At 45.4% G+C, this 24,924-nt stretch overlaps 1 long non-coding RNA gene and 1 pseudogene across 1 annotated transcript; one reads left to right on the top strand and one right to left on the bottom strand.

Moving 5' to 3' along the window:
• Positions 1-9,275: 9,275 nt before the first annotated feature.
• LOC137161014 (uncharacterized) lies at positions 9,276-11,254 on the bottom strand. Its single transcript, XR_010922027.1, has 3 exons — positions 10,867-11,254; positions 10,223-10,304; positions 9,276-9,408 (listed from the first exon to the last, which is right to left on the bottom strand). It is a non-coding gene; the product is annotated as an uncharacterized lncRNA (long non-coding RNA).
• On the top strand, positions 9,854-23,912 carry LOC137161013 (zinc finger protein RFP-like; annotated as a pseudogene).
• The last annotated feature ends 1,012 nt before the right edge of the window (positions 23,913-24,924 follow it).

The raw sequence follows: 24,924 nt of genomic DNA, 5'->3' as shown, positions 1-24,924 counted from the left end.
GGAGAGGTCCAGATCCCGGAGAGGGGGGAGAAGCGGGGTTTCTGTGGAGATGGGGCCTTGTTCCAGAGAGTCCCTGATATCAAGGACGAGGGGGTGATGATCGGTCCTGGTCCTAGAGCGGCTGCCCGGAGCAGCGGGGGGACACGTTTCTCGGTGACACCCCACCCTAGACAAAGGAATGTAATTTCCCCCTGGGAGTTACTGCCATAGGACTTTGAAAGAGGAAATGTATTTACATCTCACACAGACCCATCAAGCTAAGCAGGGGTGGCGTGACCCCATCAATTATATTAGAGGAGGCAGGAACTAAAAGGTTTACATTTTAGCAGCGAGAAAGCAGCAGGACACACACTGCCTTCAAGGCAGACTCCCTATGGCCTGCCTCACAGCTGGGCCTGGACATAGACTTTTCTCTAGAGGTCACCATCAGAAGAATCCATTTCAAAGGTTCACTGGACTCTGAAAGGGGCTCAGCCAGGATTGTGTTTAAACTGAGCTGTTTGGTGCCTCCCAGGAAAGTCACCAACTGCTGCACATTGACTCCTTAAAGGGAGAACAACCCTTAACATTCCTCTGATTGTTCCAGGACAAGGACGTTTTGAAACACCCCTTCCTGGGGAACTTTGGGGCTGGGCAGAGTATGAAGTCACCTCATGGTTGTTGACTAAGGCTGTTGGAGGTTGGAGCAATTCCAGGGGATTGCAAGCAGGCACCAGGATCCAAAGCGTTGAGCCAGGGCTGCCTAATACATGGAGTGCATGCTAGCTGTTTACTGGGCAACCCAGGCAGAGGAACACGAAGGCCAAGCACCATGAGGCACTCAGGATTACAGGTTAGAGCTGACCCAGCACTTCACCAGTCTGGATTGCATCCCAGGACGTGACAGAGCCTTAAACTGAAGAGGGATTTTATCTTTCATGGGAAAGCTAAGTTTTAAATGAAGTGTGTTAGAGCCCACGAAAGCTTATGCCTACAGAAATTTAATTTGTTAGTCTTTAAAGTGCTACAGGACTCTGGTTTTTTCTAAGTTTTATTATTTCTGTCTGCAGTTCACATCTCAGCCCATACAAGACTCCGGTCCAAACAAGCCCAAGAAAATGGATTTCAGTTTTAAATTTTCCAACACCACAGACAGAGAAGGAAAAGGAACAATTTGTGGCACAGACAGAGAAAATTTAACTAACTCCACACAGTTTGTTTGAGGGAGTCAGGGTGCTTTGCCCAGACTAATTAAGACAGCAGAGAGGGTGATGCAGAGAAGAGGGGAGAGTGTTTTCTTTGGGGTGATTATCCATTCATAAATCTAACCCCTTTACTGCCCCTACCCCAGGAGCTCCTGTTCATTGCCACAGAGATGGGTAAATCTCCCCAGCATTAGGTGCTGCTAGGGACATGTTTGCTCTGTCAGAGATGTCAGAGTCTAAGAAGACTGAGGGTACGTCTACCCTGCAAATATAGACCTGTGGCAGTAAGTTTCAGAGCCCAGGTCAACTGACTCAGGCTCAGGGGTTCAGCTTTGGGGCTAAAATAACAATGCAGCTATTCAGGTTTGGACTGGAGCCTGGGCTCTGAAACCTGGTGAGGAGGAGGGTCTCAGGTTCCAGCCCTCGCAGGAATGGCTCCAGTATTGTTTTTAGCCATGCAGCCTGCTTTGACAAGCCCTCTAGACTCCTAAGAACATCATCAGGTGCCTTTGAAAATCCACCCCTCAGTCATTTTTAAAAAGATGCTTCCGAAAAACATGCCCAAATCTAAAATATTTAATGACAATAGTATGGGGCTAAGAATGACAAGGTCTGACAGTCAGTGCTAAATATCTGAACAGACCCATTTTGAATGTTTATTGCTAAAGGCATTAACAGATTTCCTTGTAAATTCCTTGTAAATTCTCAGAAGATATGTTCTGTACTCTGTACTCTTGGCGCGGTGCCAAACATAATTGTGGGCCCCCATGGGGGTAATAGGGCAAGGCGCGGCGGGGGCGGCCCCACTCCTCCCAGCCCAGCATGAAGGCCCTGTTTAGAAACAGCAGCTGCCAGACGCACACTGGCTCACTTGGTCCTGTGCTGCCCGTGTGCCCCTTCCCCTTGGGGGTCTGCACCACGTGCTGCGCCATACTGCCTCTCACCCAGTATGTATGCCAACATCAAGTGGACATGTGATGGTTTCAGCCTTCATTCCTAAAGAAAAAGTAAGTTTCTATCCTCGTGGCTGTGGAGAACATTTTAAAATTTGAGCTTTGCAATATTGCATGCCAGGGCCTCACTTGCTTCTGCTGGGGACCCCAAAACTCTGGCTACAGATGGGATAAGTTTCCTATCAAGGGAGGTGTGATCCATCCGTGCCTAGGGTAGCCTTGCAAATGCCAAGTCCGGGCAGGCTGTAGAAGGAGACAAGATTCGCCCAACACCGGTGGGTGACACTGAAGTCAGACTTCCCAACCAGCCACAAACAGTCCTTCTGATTCCCCACACTGGTTATCAAGAAGCCAAAATAAAAATATACACAGCCCCCTTTATTGCATTTCAGTCTCTGGCTCCCAATCGCCCAGTAGGTCGAGTAAAGAGATCAGTTATTTAAAACTCTGTGCTCTTTACCAAAAAGGTTTCTCCTGACCCCAAAGGGTCAGCCACAGTACCAGATCAATATAAGTTTAGATCTTACCCAAAATATCACACTGCCAGCCAATGCTTTAGTAAATAAATCTAAATGTTTATTATAAAAAGAAAGAAAGAAACTATAAGAGAAATGTTAAAGGATTAAAGCAATCAGACACATATAGTTGATTTGAAAGTCCAAATATATCAGGTTTCTAATAGAATTGTGAATAATCCCTCTGGTGTAGGATGGACACACAGAGGTAGGCTGAAGATTGGTCCAGATCCCCTTTGGAGAGGGGGTCAGAAGCGGGGTTTCTGTGGAGATGGGGCTTGCCAGAGAGTCCCTGATATGACAGTTTCAGTTCAGTTGATCCAGGGGTGATGATTTAGAGCAGCCTGCCCGTGGTGAGCAGCGGGGGGAGGCGGCTGCCCATGGAGGGGGGACACGTTTCTCGGTGACACCCCACCCTAGACAAAGGAATGTAATTTCCCCCTGGGAGTTACTGCCATAGGACTTTGAAAGAGGAAATGTATTTACATCTCACACAGACCCATCAAGCTAAGCAGGGGTGGCGTGACCCCATCAATTATATTAGAGGAGGCAGGAACTAAAAGGTTTACATTTTAGCAGCGAGAAAGCAGCAGGACACACACTGCCTTCAAGGCAGACTCCCTATGGCCTGCCTCACAGCTGGGCCTGGACATAGACTGTTCTCTAGAGGCCACCATCAGAAGAATCCATTTCAAAGGTTCACTGGACTCTGAAAGGGGCTCAGCCAGGATTGTGTTTAAACTGAGCTGTTTGGTGCCTCCCAGGAAAGTCACCAACTGCTGCACATTGACTCCTTAAAGGGAGAACAACCCTTAACATTCCTCTGATTGTTCCAGGACAAGGACGTTTTGAAACACCCTTCCTGGGGAACTTTGGGGCTGGGCAGAGTATGAAGTCACCTCATGGTTGTTGACTAAGGCTGTTGGAGGTTGGAGCAATTCCAGGGGATTGCAAGCAGGCACCAGGATCCAAAGCGTTGAGCCAGGGCTGCCTAATACATGGAGTGCATGCTAGCTGTTTACTGGGCAACCCAGGCAGAGGAACACGAAGGCCAAGCACCATGAGGCACTCAGGATTACAGGTTAGAGCTGACCCAGCACTTCACCAGTCTGGATTGCATCCCAGGACGTGACAGAGCCTTAAACTGAAGAGGGATTTTATCTTTCATGGGAAAGCTAAGTTTTAAATGAAGTGTGTTAGAGCCCACGAAAGCTTATGCCTACAGAAATTTAATTTGTTAGTCTTTAAAGTGCTACAGGACTCTGGTTTTTTCTAAGTTTTATTATTTCTGTCTGCAGTTCACATCTCAGCCCATACAAGACTCCGGTCCAAACAAGCCCAAGAAAATGGATTTCAGTTTTAAATTTTCCAACACCACAGACAGAGAAGGAAAAGGAACAATTTGTGGCACAGACAGAGAAAATTTAACTAACTCCACACAGTTTGTTTGAGGGAGTCAGGGTGCTTTGCCCAGACTAATTAAGACAGCAGAGAGGGTGATGCAGAGAAGAGGGGAGAGTGTTTTCTTTGGGGTGATTATCCATTCATAAATCTAACCCCTTTACTGCCCCTACCCCAGGAGCTCCTGTTCATTGCCACAGAGATGGGTAAATCTCCCCAGCATTAGGTGCTGCTAGGGACATGTTTGCTCTGTCAGAGATGTCAGAGTCTAAGAAGACTGAGGGTACGTCTACCCTGCAAATATAGACCAGTGGCAGTAAGTTTCAGAGCCCAGGTCAACTGACTCAGGCTCAGGGGTTCAGCTTTGGGGCTAAAATAACAATGCAGCTATTCAGGTTTGGACTGGAGCCTGGGCTCTGAAACCTGGTGAGGAGGAGGGTCTCAGGTTCCAGCCCTCGCAGGAATGGCTCCAGTATTGTTTTTAGCCATGCAGCCTGCTTTGACAAGCCCTCTAGACGCCTAACAACATCATCAGGTGCCTTTGAAAATCCACCCCTCAGTCATTTTTAAAAAGATGCTTCCGAAAAACATGCCCAAAATCTAAAATATTTAATGACAATAGTACGGGGCTAAGAATGACAAGGTCTGACAGTCAGTGCTAAATATCTGAACAGACCCATTTTGAATGTTTATTGCTAAAGGCATTAACAGATTTCCTTGTAAATTCCTTGTAAATTCTCAGAAGATATGTTCTGTACTCTGTACTCTTGGCGCGGTGCCAAACATAATTGTGGGCCCCCATGGGGGTAATAGGGCAAGGCGCGGCGGGGGCGGCCCCACTCCTCCCAGCCCAGCATGAAGGCCCTGTTTAGAAACAGCAGCTGCCAGACGCACACTGGCTCACTTGGTCCTGTGCTGCCAGTGTGCCCCTTCCCCTTGGGGGTCTGCACCACGTGCTGCGCCATACTGCCTCTCACCCAGTATGTATGCCAACATCAAGTGGACATGTGATGGTTTCAGCCTTCATTCCTAAAGAAAAAGTAAGTTTCTATCCTCGTGGCTGTGGAGAACATTTTAAAATTTGAGTTTGGCAATATTGGATGCCAGGGCCTCACTTGCTTCTGCTGGGGACCCCAAAACTCTGGCTACAGATGGGATAAGTTTCCTATCAAGGGAGGTGTGATCCATCCGTGCCTAGGGTAGCCTTGCAAATGCCAAGTCCGGGCAGGCTGTAGAAGGAGAGCAGATTCGCCCAACACCGGTGGGTGACACTGAAGTCAGACTTCCCAACCAGCCACAAACAGTCCTTCTGATTCCCCACACTGTTTATCAAGAAGCCAAAATAAAAATATACACAGCCCCCTTTATTGCATTTCAGTCTCTGGCTCCCAATCGCCCAGTAGGTCCAGTAAAGAGATCAGTTATTTAAAACTCTGTGCTCTTTACCAAAAAGGTTTCTCCTGACCCCAAAGGGTCAGCCACAGCACCAGATCAATATAAGTTTAGATCTTACCCAAAATATCACACTGCCAGCCAATGCTTTAGTAAATAAAACTAAATGTTTATTATAAAAAGAAAGAAAGAAACTATAAGAGAAATGTTAAAGGATTAAAGCAATCAGACACATATAGTTGATTTGAAAGTCCAAATATATCAGGTTTCTAATAGAATTGTGGAGTTTGCAGGCTTGTATAATCCCTCTGGTGTACATCCAGTACCTGGATGGGTCTCAGTCCTTTGTTTCACAGTTTCAGTTCAGTTGATCCAGAGGTAGGCTGAAGATTGAAGAGAAAATGGATGTCGTGCAGCTGCCTTTTATGTCCTTTGGCCTTTGCCATGCTGCTTGTGGAAATTTACAGGAAAAGATGGAGTCCAGGGTCACATGAGTGACTGGTGACTCATCAGGTATATCCCTGGCTTCTCCTGCTGGCCCATTGTACCTGTGAGTTATATATATAACGCATGTCTGGGGTGTGGCCCAACATATATATAGATACAGATATATCAACCATATCCATACATCATCATCATGAACATCATCATCTTACTTAGCACATCATAGCCTTTCTAACAGTACCTGACATGGCATATCTCATATGAATTATTATGATTTTGACATACTGATGTTAAATAATATAAAAAATGCCCCTCCCCCCCACCATTCAGCCAGCGTGAAAGGGGAACATTCCCAATGCTCCTTGAGAGACTTTCCCAGTTCAGTGACCCTAGCCTGTCCTGGATCCCTTTACTGGGAACCAGAGCCCTGCACACAGGCAGTGCCCCACGTGGAGAGAAAGTGAGACCTACCCATGTCACCAAACATTAATTAGGTGCTAAATGTTTTGATCACTCATGACACAGGCAAAATTGTAGCCAGTGACTCAGTGGTGAAAGGCCCATATTCCATTTCAGGAATGGGTGAGCAGGGGTCTCAGATCAGTTCCTAGTGGGCAGATGCCCACCATGCAATAAATACAAGAAATAGGCGAACATCCTGGCTTACAGATGATGAAGGCCAAGGACTGAATTGGCCATGGAGACAAGTCCCTTCTCATCCCTGGAGCTTTTCTCCAGTTCAGCACCGAAGCACATCAATGGGCCACTATATAGAAAGCTTGTGCTGCCATTGCCTGGGCTGTTCCAGTGATAGAACCATACACTTATAGTTCTGCCAGTACATTCCACACATAGACGGGGCCCATAGACTCCAGGCCCTCAGGCCAGCTGTTATCACTAGCTGTTATCACTGTAATAATAAATCACACAAAGAAATGTTTCTTTTCTCTCCTCGGTCTGAGGAGGGGAAGTTTCAGCAGCTGCTGGAGGTTTCTTCTGAGCTGAAAAGAAGACTCCGCAATTTCTGTCAGAAAACTATTGCTGTAAAGGTGACCCTAAAGAAACTGCAAGGTACCGAGAAGGGAGCTAGGAGGGTACGTTGAGAGGAGTCTCTGTGATGGCAGGAGAAGACAGGAACCACTTCACAGCAGTCAGAGGAATAACCCCAAATTAGTTACTCAGACAACAGCCCTTCTTCCGTAGGTCAAAGCTGTAAGCTGAGCTGCTGTGACTCCCAAATCGGGACTAAGAGAATCCCCAGTGGGCTGAGGGCTGTCTAAAGTGCTGCAACCCAAATGGAGCTGCCTACGGGTAGCAGCACTGCCCAGACTCAGTGTAGCAGAGTCCCCTTTGGCCAGTGCCTGCCCCTTATGCTGGGGTGTGTGACTGTCTTTGTCTGTTCCTGCACTGGGGAAGTTCTCTTCTGGCTAGAGCCAGGCTTTCTTGGCCTCTTTATGATGCAGTGTAAATGGGCCCACTCCAGTGGGAAGGCAAATCCCTCCACAGACAATTACAGCTTGCAGCTTAGGTTTTCCCACTGCTCCCAAAAAGCCCTGTGTCTCCCAGGGCCTGCAGCCCAACCCTGAGCTGGTGCAAAGGGCTGTGAATCCACCACTAACTCCTTGACAATAGTAACAGACAGAAGCTAATAGTGGACTAGTTGGGCAAATCCTGTCTCCTTTCACAGTGGAAATGGGCTACTGGGGAGTGAATGTATGTGTCCAATACCCAAGACAACGGCAGTCATGGAAACACCCAATGGTGGCAGCCAGGTGAGGACAGTTCTAAACACGTACAAAATGAAGTACTTGGCTCACTCCCTGCACAGAGCCAGGACCACAGATAACTTGCAGAAAGTTTCAAGTTGAAGCAACTTTTTCCATCTCCCCAACACTGCACATAAATCTGTTTAGATGTCTTGAGAGATCAGCAACCTTTTCACCTGGCAGGCAATTCACCATGTGGTTCTTCTGGTCATCACAAGCCCAGCTATCTATATTTCTAATGAGTGAATCCCGCATTGCTCTTTCCTGTCTCTCCCCGGGAGAGGTATCCTGACATCATCTATTTCCCTCAGCTCCAGCTTGATGTTTTCCTTCCCCAACAGTTTCCTCCGCCACAACAACTGTCAGACGGGGGGTGGGACCCCTCTAGTGTGTCCCAGAAAATCTCCTCTATGTACCTCTCTGTTTCCCTTATATCCCCCACTTCAGCCACTCTGGCATAGGTTTGCCAACCCCCAGGGTTATCCTGGAGTCTCCAGGAATTAAAGATTAATCTTTAATTAATGATGATGTCATGTGATGAAACTTCTAGGCATATGGCCAACCAAAATTGGCAACCCTAGGGGCCTCAAGTGTCCATACTCGGTCTCTGAGGGCCATGATCTGCGTGCTCCCAGTGCGCACACATCACCTGCCCACAAGGCAGGTAATCAGCTATGCTGCAGTCAGTTTAATAAACTGGATAGCCTCCACTCTGCTGCTGGAGGGCAGCCTGCATTCTTTCTACATCTGCAGCTTTTTGTTTTGTTTTATGGGGCTTGGTTATTGGCCTATGTTTAGAGAATGGCATTCACGTTCCCTCAAAGTTCCCATTCGCTAGCTACTCTGGTCAGTTAGGAGCTGGCTTGTAAATCCCTCTTCTCCATGTGTTAGCCCTGCCCCCTTATTAAGAGCTGCTAAAGTGATTAGGGCTCAAGGGATAGCAGGTTAGAGCCTCATTAGGAAGACCCCAGCCTTGCCTAACTGGTCATTAGGTTCAGCTCACGGCCCCCCAAACAGACAAGACTATAAATTTCAATCAAGCACGTACACAGCAAACAACAAGTACAACAAACAAACAAACACACAATAAACTCACAATCAGAGTGAAACTGATCCCTCAGAATCAAACAAACAAAAAATCCAACATGTAATGGTTTTAGGGAAATAATTCTCCTGATTCCTTCAGCCAGTCTCAAGACGTTCTGAGCGCTTGATGCTGGCAATCCTATTGGCATTGATCAGTTTATGGTTTCATGCCTGACTTCTTCATCTAAGGCTCTAAGGACCTAAATATAAAAATGAACATTCTCCTTTAGCATTTGAGTTCAGCCCCAATTCAGGGGGGCTGGGCTGACTTGCTGGTTGGGACCCACAGCCCATCTCCAAGTGTGTTCCCATATCTTGCCTTCTCTGTTTCCTTTCTGTTGCCTGTGCTGTATTAGACAAATGATGACACAAATTTCGGGGACTTTCCATGGGTAGCTGATAGAGATTTAAGGCCTCAATTTTTAGTAGCACACTACTGTTTTATTTAAAAACCAGTAGTCTGGCCCCCCCAAAATGATTAAATTACCTTAAAAATCATGAAATTTAAAAAACAAAATAGTTCATAATAAATGTTGGATTCTTTTTATTTGCCTTCTTATTTCCTTTATGCTGAACTTGGGTCATATTTTCAAGTTTTTCTCTGCAGCCGTGAGGTGTAGAAATTTCTTTTGTTTCTCACTTCATCACTTGATTCCAGGAGCTGGGGCTTTAGGAAACACATAAAATATCATGAACCATATGATGAAAGCATACTTAAGCTACACTGCTTAAGGCCCGTACACACTGCCAGAGCAGCCTTAGTGTAAATGAGAATCAGGCCTTCCAGCTTAACCCAATTTTAGCTTGTGACTTTATTATCACTCTTTAGACAAATATATCCTGCTCCTGCAAGCTCAGATTTGGTACTGATGCCCAAGTAAAGCCCCAGTAACCTATCAGCACAGGGGCTGATTGCAGGGCAGACAGAGCCTCATGGGTGAATTTTCCATAGAACCCTCCCAGGCTGTGATGTCAACAACCGCCTCCTTCCAGCTCAGCAAACAGCATGAGTCAGTTCCTGGAAGAGAAATGCCCAGCTGCTTTTGTAGGCGGGGCATATTTCTGAGCTCAGGAAAGTGAAACTAACCCTCTTACACTGGCCAGAGGGAGCCATGGCTGCCTCGAACCCCCTGGAAAGTCTCTGGGATGAAGCTAGTTGCCCCATCTGTCTGGAGACTTTTCAAGATCCAGTGATTATAGATTGTGGGCACAATTTTTGCCAAGCCTGCATCACCCGGTGCATAGAGGAATCTGACACAGACATCTCCTGTCCTCTGTGCAGAGAAACTGTGCAACAGAGAAACCTCAGGCCAAACAGGCAGCTGGCAAATGTCTTAGAAATAGCCAAACGGCTGAGTTTACAAGCAGAAAAGGGATCAGGAGGAGAAAGAGAGTGTGGAGAACACCAGGAGCCTCTCAAACTGTTCTGTGAAGAGGATCAAAGCCCAATCTGCCTGATATGTGACAGATCAGAGGCTCACCGAGCTCACAAGGTGGTTCCCATAGAGGAGGCTGCCCAGGAGTTCAAGGTAGGGAATCGTTGCCCAGCGCAATTCATTTTAACTGAATTTTAATTAAAGGTTAATTTCATTACAACTTGTCAGTTTTACTTGATTTCTCCCTCCTACAGCTATTGATGTAACTACATCTTTCAGCTCGGTAATGCCTTCACTGTAAGAAAAATGATATGACAAGATGTAACCCTGCTGCCAGTCAGAGTCGGCAGCAAAAAGGGCTGGGTTCAATATCTACCTTTCAACAATATAACACAAAACTGGCTCAAGCTCCCACCCAGTAACCTGGGATAATTACACCCCTTGGGCACCTCTAGAAGCAACACTTCCCCTCTCACCAGCACAGAGACTGAGTGTAGAAAAAGAGACTTTTAATAAATGGGGAACAGTAACCCAGCATTAACTTGGGAAAACACCACAAGCAGGATTCACAAGCGTGAAACCATGAACAAAACACCATCCCCAAAGTATGTTGGGCAGCTTCCTTTTGCCTCAGATTATTATAGGTGTTGTCCTTAATCAGGGCAGACCCAGAGTCTAGAGGTGCCTTTGTGCAGCTCACCTCCCACCATGGTTGGGGGTGGGAGGTGGAAAGAAAGCACCTTGCTCACTCCGCTGTCTGGCAGCCTGCCCTCTGGCCTGCTGACTGCCCGCTTGTTGCTCCACAGACCACACCACCAGTCATCTGCCAGCCACTCGGCTGCACACCAGCACCTTCTGCTACCCCTTAGTTTTCTACTAGGACCTCTGCAGCTCAGTCTCTTGAGGTACCACTGCTCTCTGATGAGCCAGCTCCCTGATCCTCAGCAGATGAACCTCAGTGCTGCTAAAGCCAGGCAGGAGCACACCACCGTCCCACACTTGTTGATTTCAGCTCTAGCACATGCTTAACAAAAGATTTCTAATAGGAGCATAATTAACTATCTCTAAACAGTGAGAGAAAGATTAAACCACACTAAGCTTTAAGATGAAACCCATGCTTCTAAACAAGTATACCCAGCCTTTATCAACCTCCCAGGAGGCTCTCTGGCAACACTGGCATTCAAGCCCCTTGCTTAGCCAGTTCTGTTCAGATGATAGTGACCCTTTAGTCAGAAAAGGCTTCAGCACAGTTCTCTAGTTGCTCATACAACAAGGGGAACAACATTTCATTACCCCTGCATTTAAGAGTAGAGTGATTTCTAACCCAAACCCGGCCACAGGGGTCATTTGGACAAAGCAGTGCCATCATGAGCTGCCCCTGAGCTGCTGGGTGTGCTCATGCAAATACAGTCTGGCCCTGATGTCTGTTCCCTTCCCCCTAGCCAACGCTATAGGGGAGGGCTCGATCAGACACTGCTTACAAAGAAATGTCTGTGGAAAAAGGCAAAAACGAAGGTGTTAAAGATAATGGACATGGGAAACTAGTGATCAATGGCATGTCTACTGGCAACCGGTCACAAGCGGAGTTCCCCAGGGGTCAACATCTTTATTAATGATCTGGAGGATGGGGTAGATTGCACCCTCAGCAAGTTTGCGGACGACACTAAGCTGGGGGGAGTGGTAGATACCCTGGAAGGTAGGGATTACAGAATGACCTAAACAAACTGGAGGATTGGGCCAAAAGAAATCTAATGAGGTTCAGCAAAGATAAGTGCAGAGTCCTCCACTTAGGAAGGAAGAATCCCATGCACAGCTATAGACTGGGGACCGAAACTGGGCAGCAGCTCTGCAGAAAAGGACCTGGGGGTATGGATAAAAAGCTGGATATGAGTCAGCAGTGTGCCCTGGTTGTCAAGAAGGCTAATAGCATATTGGGCTGCATTAGGAGGGGCATTGCCAGCAGGTCACGCCCCTCATTCGGCAAGGCCGCATTTAGAATATTGTGTCCAGTTTTGGGCCCCCCACTACAAAAAGGATGTGGACAAGTTGGAGAGAGTCCAGCAGAGGGCAACAAAAATGATTAGGGGCTCACAGGACTTATGAGGAGACCAAACTGGGCTTGTTTAGTTTGCAAAAGAGAAGAGTGAGGGTGGATTTGATAGCGGCCTTTAACTACCCGAAAGGGGGTTCCAGAGGATGGGGCTAGGCTGTTCTCGGTGGTGGCAGATGACAGAACAAGGAGCAACGGTCTCAAGTTGCGGGGCGGGAGGTCTAGGTTGGACATTAGGAAAAAGTTTTTCACTAGGAGGGTGGTGAAGCACTGGAATAGGTTACCTAGGGAGGTGGTGGAATCTCCATCCTTAGAGGTTTTTAAGCTGAGGCTTGACAAAGCCCTGGTTGGGATGATATAGCTGAGGTTAGTCCTGCTTTGAGCAGGGGGTGGACTAGATGACCTCCTGAGGTCCCTTCCAACTCTAATATTCTATGTTTCTATGATTCTATGAAACATTTCTCTGGAAAGCTGAAGCCATTTCAAAACCAGTTCCCGCTGGTGAGATAAGGGACCTTTCAACTCAACAGAAGCTGTTAAATTATCAGAGAGGTTGAAATCACATGAGCTGCAGGCCAGTCTTTGAGAGTGTTGCCTTCAGACTGGAGAAGGAGTCACAAACTCTTGTTATTACTGATTTGAATCACAGTATTTTTTGTGTCACAATTATTATTTTCATCCCAGTAGCCCCTACACACCTCAAACGAGATCTGACCTCCATTATGCTGGGCCCTGCACAAAACACAGTGAGGGACAATCCCTGCCCTTAGCAGTTTACAGTCTAAATAGACAACACAGACAAAGGATGGGAGAGGAAACTGAGGCTGAGGCAGGGGACATGACTTGTCCAAGCTCAGGAGCAGAAGCTTGGAAAAGAACCCAGACCTCCCTAGGCCCAGTCCAGTGCACTAACCACTAGCCCATGCTGCTGTCACCACTGGACTGAAGAAGTGCAGCCGTTAGAAGGAAAAGATATCTTGATAAAGGTCCCAGGCCCAGCAGGGAGATTAGGTGTCCTACTGGGATTTTACATTCCCATGTGGCTCCATGAAGCATGAAACTCAGATGCCAGCTTTCCCTAGAGGAGATCACTGGGCTAAACGCTATGTGAACCCCACACGCCTTGAGTGTATACACACAAAAGAGCTCCAGACAGCACAGGTCCATGCCAAATTCCATTGGGATTAGACTCTGGCTGGTGCTGACCGGTGTCAGTCTGAACTGGTTTATTGTGTATGTGGGCAAGAACCAACCAAAGTGGTTCCATTAGTTCCACAATGCAGTCTTTTGAAATCTCCCACAATCCACTGCTTGTGGGCTCTTTGCTAGGGACTATGGGGTAGCTACCCAGAGGGCATTGCCACCAATAGGTTTTAAGACAGCATTTGGGCACAACTCAACTATTCTTAACACAAATCAGCACCTCTAATGTGGTTTGCACTTACTCTTAAACTAGTTCTGTCCATCCCCATCCCCAGAGGTTCAGGGCTGAAGCTGAATGGGACTTGAGAATCCAGCCAATATTTCTAGCTCTGGTGACTTCTGGGATTTGCATCACTTTGTTAGTGAAAACTCAAATAAGAGGTTATTTCACATGGTAAAAGAAAAATCCAGGCTTCTGGCCCCAGTTTCATGCTGGTTTAATTCAATGGAGAAATTGGACCAAATAATTCCCAAGAGCACAAATATAAACTACTCCCCGGCTCCATTAAGGAGGTTTCATTTCCTTACTATATGTGATATCATAAAGTTCTAGGTTCTCCAGTCATCAGTAGAGATTTGTTTGTTTATTTATTTATATTTTCAGGGGGATGGGGAAAGATCACCCCACTCTCTCCCATAAATAAAATCAACCAAAATATTTCTGTTTCTTCAGGAAAAAATTGAGACCCATTTGAAGACTCTGAGGAAAGAGAGAGAAAAGCTCCTGAGATTGAATGTGATTGGAAAGAGGAGAATCCAGGAATATCTGGTAAATTCCAATTGTTATTAACCCAGAGGGACATGGGATGGGAGGTCTGTCTGTAATCCAATTCCTCCATGATTTTGGTGAATGTGGGCTTTTGTGTGTTGTTCCATGACCACAAGACACTGTGTGTAGGTGTGTGTGCGCACACACACATTCAGACAGAGGACCTGAAAACTCTCAGACTCATAGGCTTTAAGGTCAAAAGGGACCATCGCAATAATCTAGTCTGACTCCTGCACACTGCAGGCCACAGAACCTCACCCACTCCTGAAATAGACCCCTAGCCTTTGGCTGAGTTACTGAAGTCCTCAAATCACGGCTTAAAGACTTTAAGTTACAGACGATTCACCATTTACATTAATTTAAACCCGCAAGTGACCCATGCCCCATACTGCAGAGGAAAGCAAAAAACTCCCAAGGTCTTTGCCAATCTGATCCAGGGGAAAATTCCTTCCCAACCCCAAATAGGGCGACTAGTTAGACCCTGAGCATATGGGCAAGACTCAAAAGGCAGATTCCTGGGAAAGAATTCTCTGTAGTAACTCAGAGCCCTCCCCATCTAGTGTCCCGTCTCCAGCAGCAGGGGATTTTTGCTATTGGCAGTCATCAATGGGTCAAATGCCATCAAAGGCTGTCCCATCATACCATCCCTTCCATAAACTCATCAAGCTCAGTCTTGAAACCAGTTAGGTTTCTTGCCCGCACTGCTCCCCTTGGAAGGCTCTTCCAGAACTTCACTCCTCTGATGGTAAGAAACCTTTACCTAATTTTGAGCTCAAGCTTTTTGATGGCCAGTTTATAGCCAATTGTTCTTCTGTCCACATTGGTGCTTAACTTAAATAATTCCTCTCCCTTCCTGGTATTAATCCCTCTGATGAATTTATAGAGAGCAATCATATCTCCCCTCAGCTTTCTTTTTGTTAGGCTAAACAAGTCAAGCTCTTTGAATCTCCTCCTATAAGGTAGGTTTTCCATTCTTTGGATCATCTTAGTAACCCTTCCCTGTACCTGTTCCAATTTGAATTCATTTTTCTTAAACATGGGAGACCAGAACTGCACACAGTATTCCAGATGAGGTCTCACCAATGCTTTGTATAATGGTACTAACACTGCTTTGTCCCTACTGGAAATACCTTGCCTGATGCATCCTAGGACTGCATTAGCCTTTTTCACATTGATGGCTCATAGTCATTCTGTGATCAGCCAATAAACATAGGTTTTTCTCCTCTTCTGTCACTTCCAACTGATAAGTCCCCAGTTTATAGCAAAAAAATCTTCTTAGTCCCTAAATGCATGACCTTGCACTTTGCACTATTAAATTTCATCCCATTTCTGTTACTCCAGTTCACAAGGTCATCCAGATCTTCTTGTATGATATTCCAATCCTCTTCCGTCTTGGCTATACCTGTCAAATTTGCGTCATCTGCAGATTTTATTAGCAAACTCTCACTTTTTGTCCCACAGTCAGTAATAAAAACGTTAAATAAGATTGGCCCCAAGACCAATTTCTGAAGAAGTTCACTAATTTCTTCTCTCCATCCTGACAGTCTACTTTTCAGTATGATCCATTGTAGTTGTTCCTTTAACCAATTCCTGATCTACTTTTCAGTTATCTTATTAATCCCCATCTTTTCCAATCTAACTAATAATTTCCCATGTGGAACTATATCAAATGCTGTATTGAAATCCAGGTAGATTAGATCTACTGCATTTCCTTATCCAAATCAGTTATCTTCTCAAAGGAGATCAGATTGGTCTGACACGATCTACCTTTTGTAAAACCATGTTGTATTTTATCTCAATTACCGGTCACCTCTATGTCCTTACGTACTTTCACTTTCAAAATTTGTTCCAAAACCTTGCATACAATTGAGGTCAAACTAACAGGTCTGTAGTATCCTGGATCACTTTCCCCACGCCTTTCTTAAGAATAGAAACTATATTAGAAATTCTTCAGTCATGGCATATGACCTCTGAGTTTACAGATTCATTAAAAATCCTTGCTATTGGGCTTCCAATTTCATGTGCCAGTTCCTTTAATATTTTAGGACGGCGATTCAACAGTCCCCCTAATTTAGTCTCAATTCCACCTCAGATGTGGTAATTTCTACCTCCATATCCTCATTGTCATTAGTTACCCTGCCACTACTCCTAAACTCTTCATTAGTCTCATTAAAAACTGAGGCAAAGTATTTGTTTAGGTGTAGGACCGTACCTAGATAATCCTTAATCTCCACCCAATCCTCAGTGTTTAGTGGTCCCACTTCTTCTTTCCTTGTTTTCTTCTTATTTGAATGGCTATAGACCCTTTTACTGATAGTTTTAATTCCCTTTGCAAGGTCCAACTCCACTTCGCTTTTGGCAGTGCTCACTTTATCCCTACATTTTCTGATTTCCAAGAGATAGCTTTCCCTGCTGATCTTTCCCATCAAGTTACCCCACCAAGTCTCGGTTATTCCAGTCACATCATAGTTCCTTGTCTGTGCCAGGACTTCCACTTCTTCCTGCTTATTTCCCAGGCTCCTTGCGTTCGTATATAGGCACCTAAGATAACTAGCCGATTGCCCTACTTTCTCAGTATGAATCAGAGGGCCTTCCCTGTTGCACCCTCCTCCTTGTGCTTCCTCCTGGTATCCTACTTCCCTCTGGGCTTAGGTCTCCATCCCCTGGCAAACCTATTTTAAAGCCCTCCTCAGTAGGTTAGCAAGTGAGGTTCCTTGTAGGCTTTCTCTTAATCATTTTGGGTGGTACCAAATTTTTTTTTTCTAAAATTTTAGTGAATCAAAGGTTGACTTGTTGTCATGTTGGATCATATGAAATTTTTCATTTCAACAAAATCAAAATGCTTTGTTTTGATTATGAGCATTTCAAAATTATTTAATTGCATTAAAAGGAAGGATATTGCATTTTCTTCAGAAAACCTGGAAATAAAATGTTTTGACTTTTTCAGGTTTTTTAAATCAAAACATTTGGTGAAACTGGCATAATTCATGAAATGTTTCAGTGGCACCAAATCTACATTTTACCTCACAAATTTTTAGTGTGAAAAATTTTGCCCAGCTCCAGTGCTGCCTCCTACTGCTCTGTATCTGGATACTTAACTCAATATCCTGACCTTGTAAGTCAGAGAAATGGCCCATTAAGGGAGATTGGGGCCAAATGGGAAGATGTTAGAAAATCCTCTTGCTGGTAACCACAGGATACAGTCAAATGTCAGAAATCTTAGAGATTGCAAAGGAAGCCTGTCTCCTGCACATGCAGGACTCTATCAAAGGACCCAGACTCTCTATGTACCTGTCCTGCCCCCTCCCTGCCTTTTTGTTTTGTTTTGTTTTTTTGTTTACAGAAACTGACACAAACCAAGAGGCAGATGATTGAATCTGAATTTCAGCAATTGCGGCAATTTCTGGAGGAACAAGAGCAACTCCTGCTGGCTCAGCTAGAAAAGCTGGACAAGGACTTTGTAAAGATACAGAATGAAAATGTCATTAAACTCTCTGAGGAGATTTCCTGTCTCAGTGAGCTGATCAGTGAGGTGGAGGGGAAGTTTCAGAAGCCAGTGAGTGAATTTCTGCAGGTGAGACTGAGTTAAAAACATCCTAGATCCCAACACTGTGACAGGACAGCTCCTGAATCATGGACACTGGAGTCCAGCAATCAGAGATCACAGTATAACTCAGTGCATGCATTGCAGAAACATCAGTATCTATTTCTCTTTGAAGAGTTACAGATTCAAACATAAGACATGGAAAAACCCCATTAGCTCAGCTCAATGAATGGCTCTGAGGCTAGGGCAGGATCTCTTTTTGCATATGTGCAAAATCCTATCCCTGGGATCCCCAGCATCTGCCATGTGTGTCTAATATTATTTTCTTCTCTCCCCGCTAGGATGTCAGAAGCACCTTGAGAAGGTACTGTGGCTCCTTCTCATTTCTCTTCACACTTCACAATGCTGGGCAAGGGCTTGGAAACTATGTTAAAGCCACACCTTTGCTCCACAGCAAAATGTGTGGGATGGGGGTCACATTTTGGTTACAAATCTCTCTGATGAATTTAATCCTGAATTTCTCAGCATTTTATAAAAGAATCTGGCATTGTCCACCCTATGTAAAAGATTATTAACCTAAAATATTTTCTAGTGATGTTACCTCCCTGGGGGACTGACCGTCTCGGGATTCTGAGGTGGAATCTGGGCTTTTCACCTCTAGGGTATTGGTTACAATTCTACCCAGGTCAGCAGTGATCAAGAGTCTTTCCTACCTGATCTGTGTGTTGTGAGATAGGGTGAGATGAGTTGGTGTGTCCATTTAGTTCCCACTTGATAGATGTCTACAATACTAAGACTACAAGCCTGGATGCCAAGGAGTAAATTGGTCATGGAGATTCAACTCTCCTTTTAACCCTAAAACTGGTTTCTCCAAGCCAGAGTTGGACAACGTTAATAGGACTTTTGGGTAGAAGGTTGCACTGCCATGACCTATCCTGCGCCTGCTCTGTGGCTGGGAGAAGTAGAGGAATTTTAACCCAACACCCATTAGAGCAGCAGTTTTCATTAGCCAAAATTATAATGAGTTACTAAGTGAAATATAACAAGAGATTGTTTTTCTCCAGGTGTGAGAAAGGGAAATTCCAGCAGCCAGTGGAGATTTCTTCTGAACTGGAAAAGAGACTCAGTGATTTCTCCCAGAAAACTATAACGCTAATGGAGACTCTGAGGAAGGTCAAAGGTACTGAGATGAGATCCAGGAGAGAAAATCGGGATAAGTCTCTGAACATGTGGGAAGAGATGGGCTCTGTCCAGTTGGTTCATAGTTAGATTATGTAGTTATTTATTAAATAGTGGAAAGTAGACACATACTAGGAATTAAATATTTAATTAAACACCTAGAGGATAATAGGGTTATAAGGAATAGTCCGCATGCATTTGCCAAGAACAAATTATGTCAAATCAACCTAGTTTCCTTCTTTGACAGTGTAGCAAGATTCTTTAGTGGTAATTGATTTTATTTCCTATTAATTCTAAATTAAAGACCTGGGGGATTGTAGCAGGGTTGTAGTCCCAGAATCAGGCAACATAGAATTAAGGTTGTTAAATTCAATGTCTGGTGCGGACCCCGGTGTGCACAATGGAGACATGCACACTGAAGGCAAAGTGGGCCCAGATCCCCCTACACTCTCCTGCCAACCACACTCCTGGGGTGGAAACCTTCCCACCTATGGCTAAATGGCCTGCATTTCCTAGCTCTGCCCTGCCAGAGGGCCTAAGCCCCCTAGACTTCTCAATAGCTCTGCCCTCCTGTCTTCTGTTCTGCCCTGCCTGAGGGCCAGAGTTCCTCCTAGATTGCTCAGTGGCCTGCCCTGCTTGAGGGCCGGAACCCAGAGCCTGCTTACTTGCTCTGCCGTGCCTGAGGGCCAGAGCTTCCCTAAGACTGCTTAGTGTTCAGCCCTACCAAAAGGGTCGAGGCCCTAACACTTGACTGGCTAATTCCCCTGCTACTTGACTGTGATCATGGTGACATAGTGAGTTGGTTTGGCCTCCCTCCAAGCCAGAGGGGAAAGGACGACCACAAACACACTACACAGCCCTATTTTAAATGTAACCATTTGTTTCCAATACTACTCACTATGACTTGAATCTCAATTCCTTGTTAAATAAAAATATATGGTATGTGTTTTCCATATAAAAATAAATAAGGGCCATGTGTGCAGTGGAGTGGTGACCTGAGGTGTGACTGCTAAGATGGGGCGCACTCTTTCTTTAGAAGCAGCAAATCTGTGAACACTATGAGTGCCCCATCTTCCAGGTGATGGACACTCCATGGATTCGCTTGGAGGGTGTGAGGGTTGGAATGAGCCAATCGCTAACCTGCAGTGAGACAGCAGGGCTTGTGGGACTCAGAGAGCAGTGCTCGTGTTGCCTGTGCCCAATGGTGTTAGGGAGCTGGCCCAAGGCAGGCGCAGATATGGCTTCTGCATGCTAAGGCAGGTGATAGTGAGCTGTCTCACAGCCCTGGGTATGCCTGGGAAATATCACAAGAGGCCAGTGACCCAGGGGTGCAACTGTGACTGGACCTCAGGACTTCTCTAGCCTGTGCCAGGGTCTGCACTGGACTCCACAGCCACTGAGTAGAGAAGTCAAAAACTGCCCCCCATCCCTTTGCCAGTGCAGGAGTGAGACTGGCCCATTGAGACAACCATTTTCTTGCCTTAATTTACACATCTATACAAATTTTTGTTGTCATTCATATTTCAGCCAATGGACAACAAGGGCCCCATTGTTCTGAGCTCTGTACAGCTACTGACTAAACAGACCCAAAGAGCTTACAGTTCAAGGCCCTGATCCTGCAAATTCTTAACATCCCATAATGTTAAAGTGCCCAAAGGGGTACATTTATATTCACTATTAAATCTTTTCAGGGTCTAGGTTATGACAAAATGCAATAGAAGAATGGGACAAACCAACCAAGTGTTGGACAGGTAGGATGAGAGAACAGTAAACATCTTTTACAGGTTGTACCTCCTAGGATGGTTGTGAGGCTTAATGGCTGTTGATTCCATTGCTGTGAGATGTCTGAATGACAGAGGAAATAGAAGGTTTCAAACTGGTTTGTATTATAGACCTGTGTGTGTCTCTGTCCTTTTCTGTCTGTTTCTCTGTCACAATTAAAACACAGTCATGTGAGTTAAGAGTGGGGATGTTGTTATAAATATGACAACAGAAAATCTCATTGCTTTTATCTTTCCCCCCTCTAGATACCCTGCCAGCTGAACTGGAGAAAAAAAGAAAGAATTCCCTAGGATCACACAGACAGGGTGAGATTTCAAGGTGGAGATTAGTGTTCAGGTATAAGAAAATTCCCGTGAAACCATTTTCTTAAACTTGTAGTTAAAGTTACCAAGCAAACTAATGCTGACCATAACACAACCAACCCTACAAATAAAAACATTACTAAGAAGATCCCAAGCTGAAGTCAGACAAACAATCTCACATCAATCTTCATACTGCGTTCATGCCCACATCAATGAACAGGAACACTCTCACTGACCATCATCCTTAACTCTGACCCTAGGATTTTCATAGATATCCAGATGCCTTATATATATTAAATTCATGGGAACGAGTGGAGAGGCCACTCACCGCGGGGCTGAGCTCTGACTCTAACACTAACACTCTGCTTCACTCTCTCCCCAGTGAATGTGACTCTGGATCCAGATACGGCTCATCCTGAGCTCCTCCTGTCTGAGGGTCAGAGAAGCGTGAGATGGGGAGACAAATGGCACAGACTGCCCAACAATCCCAAGAGATTTGATACCCTGGAGTGTGTGCTGGGTTGTGAGGGATTCACATCTGGGAGACGCTGCTGGGAGGTGGAGGTGGGGGATGAAATAATCTGGGCTGTGGGGGTGGCCAGAGAGTCTGTGAGGAGGAAGGGATTGATCAGCTTTAACCCTGAGTGGGGGATCTGGGCTGTGGAGCTGTGGTGGGGGTGAGTACCAGGCTCTCACCTCCCCTAGGACTCCCCTGCCTCTGAGCTGGGTCCCGAAAAGAATCCGGGTTTATCTGGACTATGAACAGGGGCTGGTGACATTTTTGGATGCTGATAATGATGCTCCGATCTTCACTTTCCCACCAGCCTCCTTCAGCGGGGAAAGAATCCACCCCTGGCTCTGGGTTCAGAGTGCAGGATCCCAGCTCAGGCTGTGTTCCTCACACTTGCAGGAAATATCCCCCTGAGGAGCCTGAAATCAACCTCTGTAGCCTCAAACACCCTAATCTCTATGACCCTGGAGGACTCCTGTCTTCCTGAAAACTTTCTACCATACAGGCAGTCTCCATGACCCATAAGACTTGATGGGGCCTCTGGATTACAGTGTAACTCTCAGGGGCATGCCGCAGTGGTGTTCCTGCAAGAGATCAGGATTCCTTTGTCACCCAGTGGTGCCCTACTCTCACTCTGGGCAGTACAAAACATACAAAGAAGGGCCAAAAATACTTTATTTGTTGAATGGGTGTGGACAGACAGCTAGATAGATGAATTCCAGCAGAGGAGCGGGAAGTTCAGAGGTTCAGGCACCTTACGGAGAAATAAGAACTAGGAAATGTTACACTGGACAATGCTTCCCTACTGCAATACTCTGAGCAGCCTCCTCTGCAGGAACTGTCCTGTAGCTCTGTGCTGCTTGGATCTGTCACACTCACACACCTCACAGCTGGAGTCTGATGCTTCTCACAGAGCAGTTTGAAACCTCCCCTGTCTCTCTCACATTCCCCCTTCTCTGCCTCTTCTTGCTTCTGGTAAACATGAGTTCTTCTCCCAGGGCTTCTCCTGCTGATTCCAGCCCCTGCCTGCAGCCGGTAGCAGGGGGCATGTCCCAGATGCCACACTGTGCCGGTCCCCTCATGCTGGTTTGGCCTGAAGTTCCTTTGCCCAGCAATGTCATTACAATCAGGTTGGGAGAAGTTTGGTTCTGATTCCTTTCCCCAGGACTGGGTATTCAGGCTCAGCTCAAATGGTGCCCAGGCTCTGCAGACACCAGATCTGTAGAAAGCAGTTTTCACTTGGAGTTTTTTGTCTGAGCTTAGGACCATCCTGGGCTCCCTCTGCAAAGTGGAAAGAATTTCACTTTCCAGAGTCAGAAATGGAGCAGAATTTGGGCACGTCTCCTCCTGGCAAAGCCTTGTTGTTACTCAGCTGGAGAGGATTGACTGAGTAACACTCCCAGACAGTTTTCATGAGAACCTGATCCCTCTTGTCATTCAGGGGCAGATTTAAAGCAACATACCCTGGGAACCAATGATCTGGGTTGGTCCAGCCTGGACTTTGGGCAGTAAGGGGGTAGGGGCATATAAAAATTGAAATTTCTAACCTGAAAGTTTCTATGCTGTCTTTTCTCCATCCACCTCTTCCCTTTCTTCTCTCCCTCAATTTCACCTTCACCCTTTGCCTTGATTCTTTCTTTCTACTGCATCCCTTTCTCTTATTATTTCAAATCTTGCATTCTCTTCCTTTCCCCCCCTCCCCAGCAGCCACTTCCTGTCTTCCTCTTCTTGGAGCACAAGAAAAAAGATTTCCCGCAGCTATAAGCAATCATAAAAGCAATCATCAGCCACCGGAAAGGCAAAACTGCCCCTGACTTTAGGAAAGAAGAGGGAGAAGGCATCATAGTACACAGCAACCAGCCACTGGGTCAGGACCAGACAGTAGTGCAAAGGAACACAAGGGATCAAATTCTAAACCTTTCCCCGAGGCTGAAGTTCATTTGGGAGCAGCTCAGGGGCCTATGTGGAAGGTGCTGAGATCCCTAGTGAGGCAGGTGTCCCCATCACATACAGGGGTAACTAGCAAGGCCTGTGCTGATTGGTCACCTTTGTTGTCAGTCTCAGCACAACAGGGCAATGACTCAATGATTAGTGAAGTCAGAACTTTTATCTCAGCTTAAGAGAGAGATTTCCCCAGGACAGTGCTGAGGCCCAGTAACTGCGAGCAGGGAAGCTGGCAAAGGAGGCCCTCACTATACAAGGTGTGGAGAACTCCAATCACAAAGACTCTCAGGACACTTCTCTGTTCTGGCTGCAAGAGGAGGATGTGGGGACCTGAGAGAGACTGGGCAGTGGCCACCTGGGACCAGGAATGGAAACTCGACTACAGAGGGAAAGGATCAATGACTAGAGATGCTGCTGTAGATGCACTTAGTTCAGCTGGATACAGTATTGCAGCCGTATGAATTGTGAATGAATGAATACATTGTGAATAAATAAATTGTGGCAGTGTGAACTGGTTACATTGCTGTAAATTAGCTATCTTTGCCCCAGTGATACCTGGCGACTGTTAGCTGAGATGATGATAATGATTTTTAAAATGAAGGCGATGACTGAGACAGGATTTTTTTTCCTGGTTAATCTATTGCTTCAGTTGCTGCTGCTGTTGTTTCCTGTACTTGGGCATTTCACCCTGAGCTCTGTTTTCCAACAGCAAAAAGCAGAGAATAATATATGCAATACTCTCATTACATCTTTAAAGGCAAAAGGACTCACATCTATCCTACCCTGTATTTTAGCTTCTTTGACTGTGAGATGCACAGTAGCCAACTGGTTAACTAGTTGAAATAAGGACATTCACGAGGTAGGCCATGGATGACACTACAGATATAAGATTCGCACTTAGTTTATTCTCATACAAAAATATCAAATGAGGTTAAATAAATATGCATAGCAGAGTTTTGATGGTATATTTCCTGTCAGGTCCATTATGATTAGAGCTGCTAAAAATACATAACATTTTCCATCCAAAAATAACTTGTAATTGAAAACCATTTTTTTTTATTAGGAAATGTCAATTTCCCCCCTTCCCTCCCCAAATCCTGGAAAAATATCTAAATACAATTTGTAGTTTCAAACTAATATCTTGAAATGAAATATTTTTTTCATTTCATTTTTACTTTAAATGTAGTTTTGTTTAAATAAAAACAAAAAACAATGGCTTTTTCATGTAAAAATAAATAAAGACAAACAAGACCTTAATTGCTGCTGCCCAAATAGAAACATAAAAAAAAAGAAACAATAACAGAAGATGGTGAAATATGAAGAACTCTGCCATGAAGGGGTTGGACTAGATCACCTCCAACTCTAATATTCTATGATTCTATGATTCTATAAAATGGAATGATGATGGGAAAACTAGAACAAAGATGATCCTTAAAGGTATGAATCAGCAGCTCAAGAATGTGTTAGGAGCACAAGAGATCACAATCAGTGACCTTCAGAAGACAGAGCTCTTGGGTACTGAA

The sequence above is a fragment of the Emydura macquarii genome, unplaced genomic scaffold, assembly GCF_026122565.2.
Source record: "Emydura macquarii macquarii isolate MOO-44397 ecotype Brisbane River unplaced genomic scaffold, CSIRO-AGI_Emac_v2 contig_2227, whole genome shotgun sequence".
In the NCBI taxonomy this organism is placed as follows: domain Eukaryota; kingdom Metazoa; phylum Chordata; order Testudines; family Chelidae; genus Emydura; species Emydura macquarii.
This window is presented reverse-complemented; position numbering and strand designations above follow the sequence as displayed.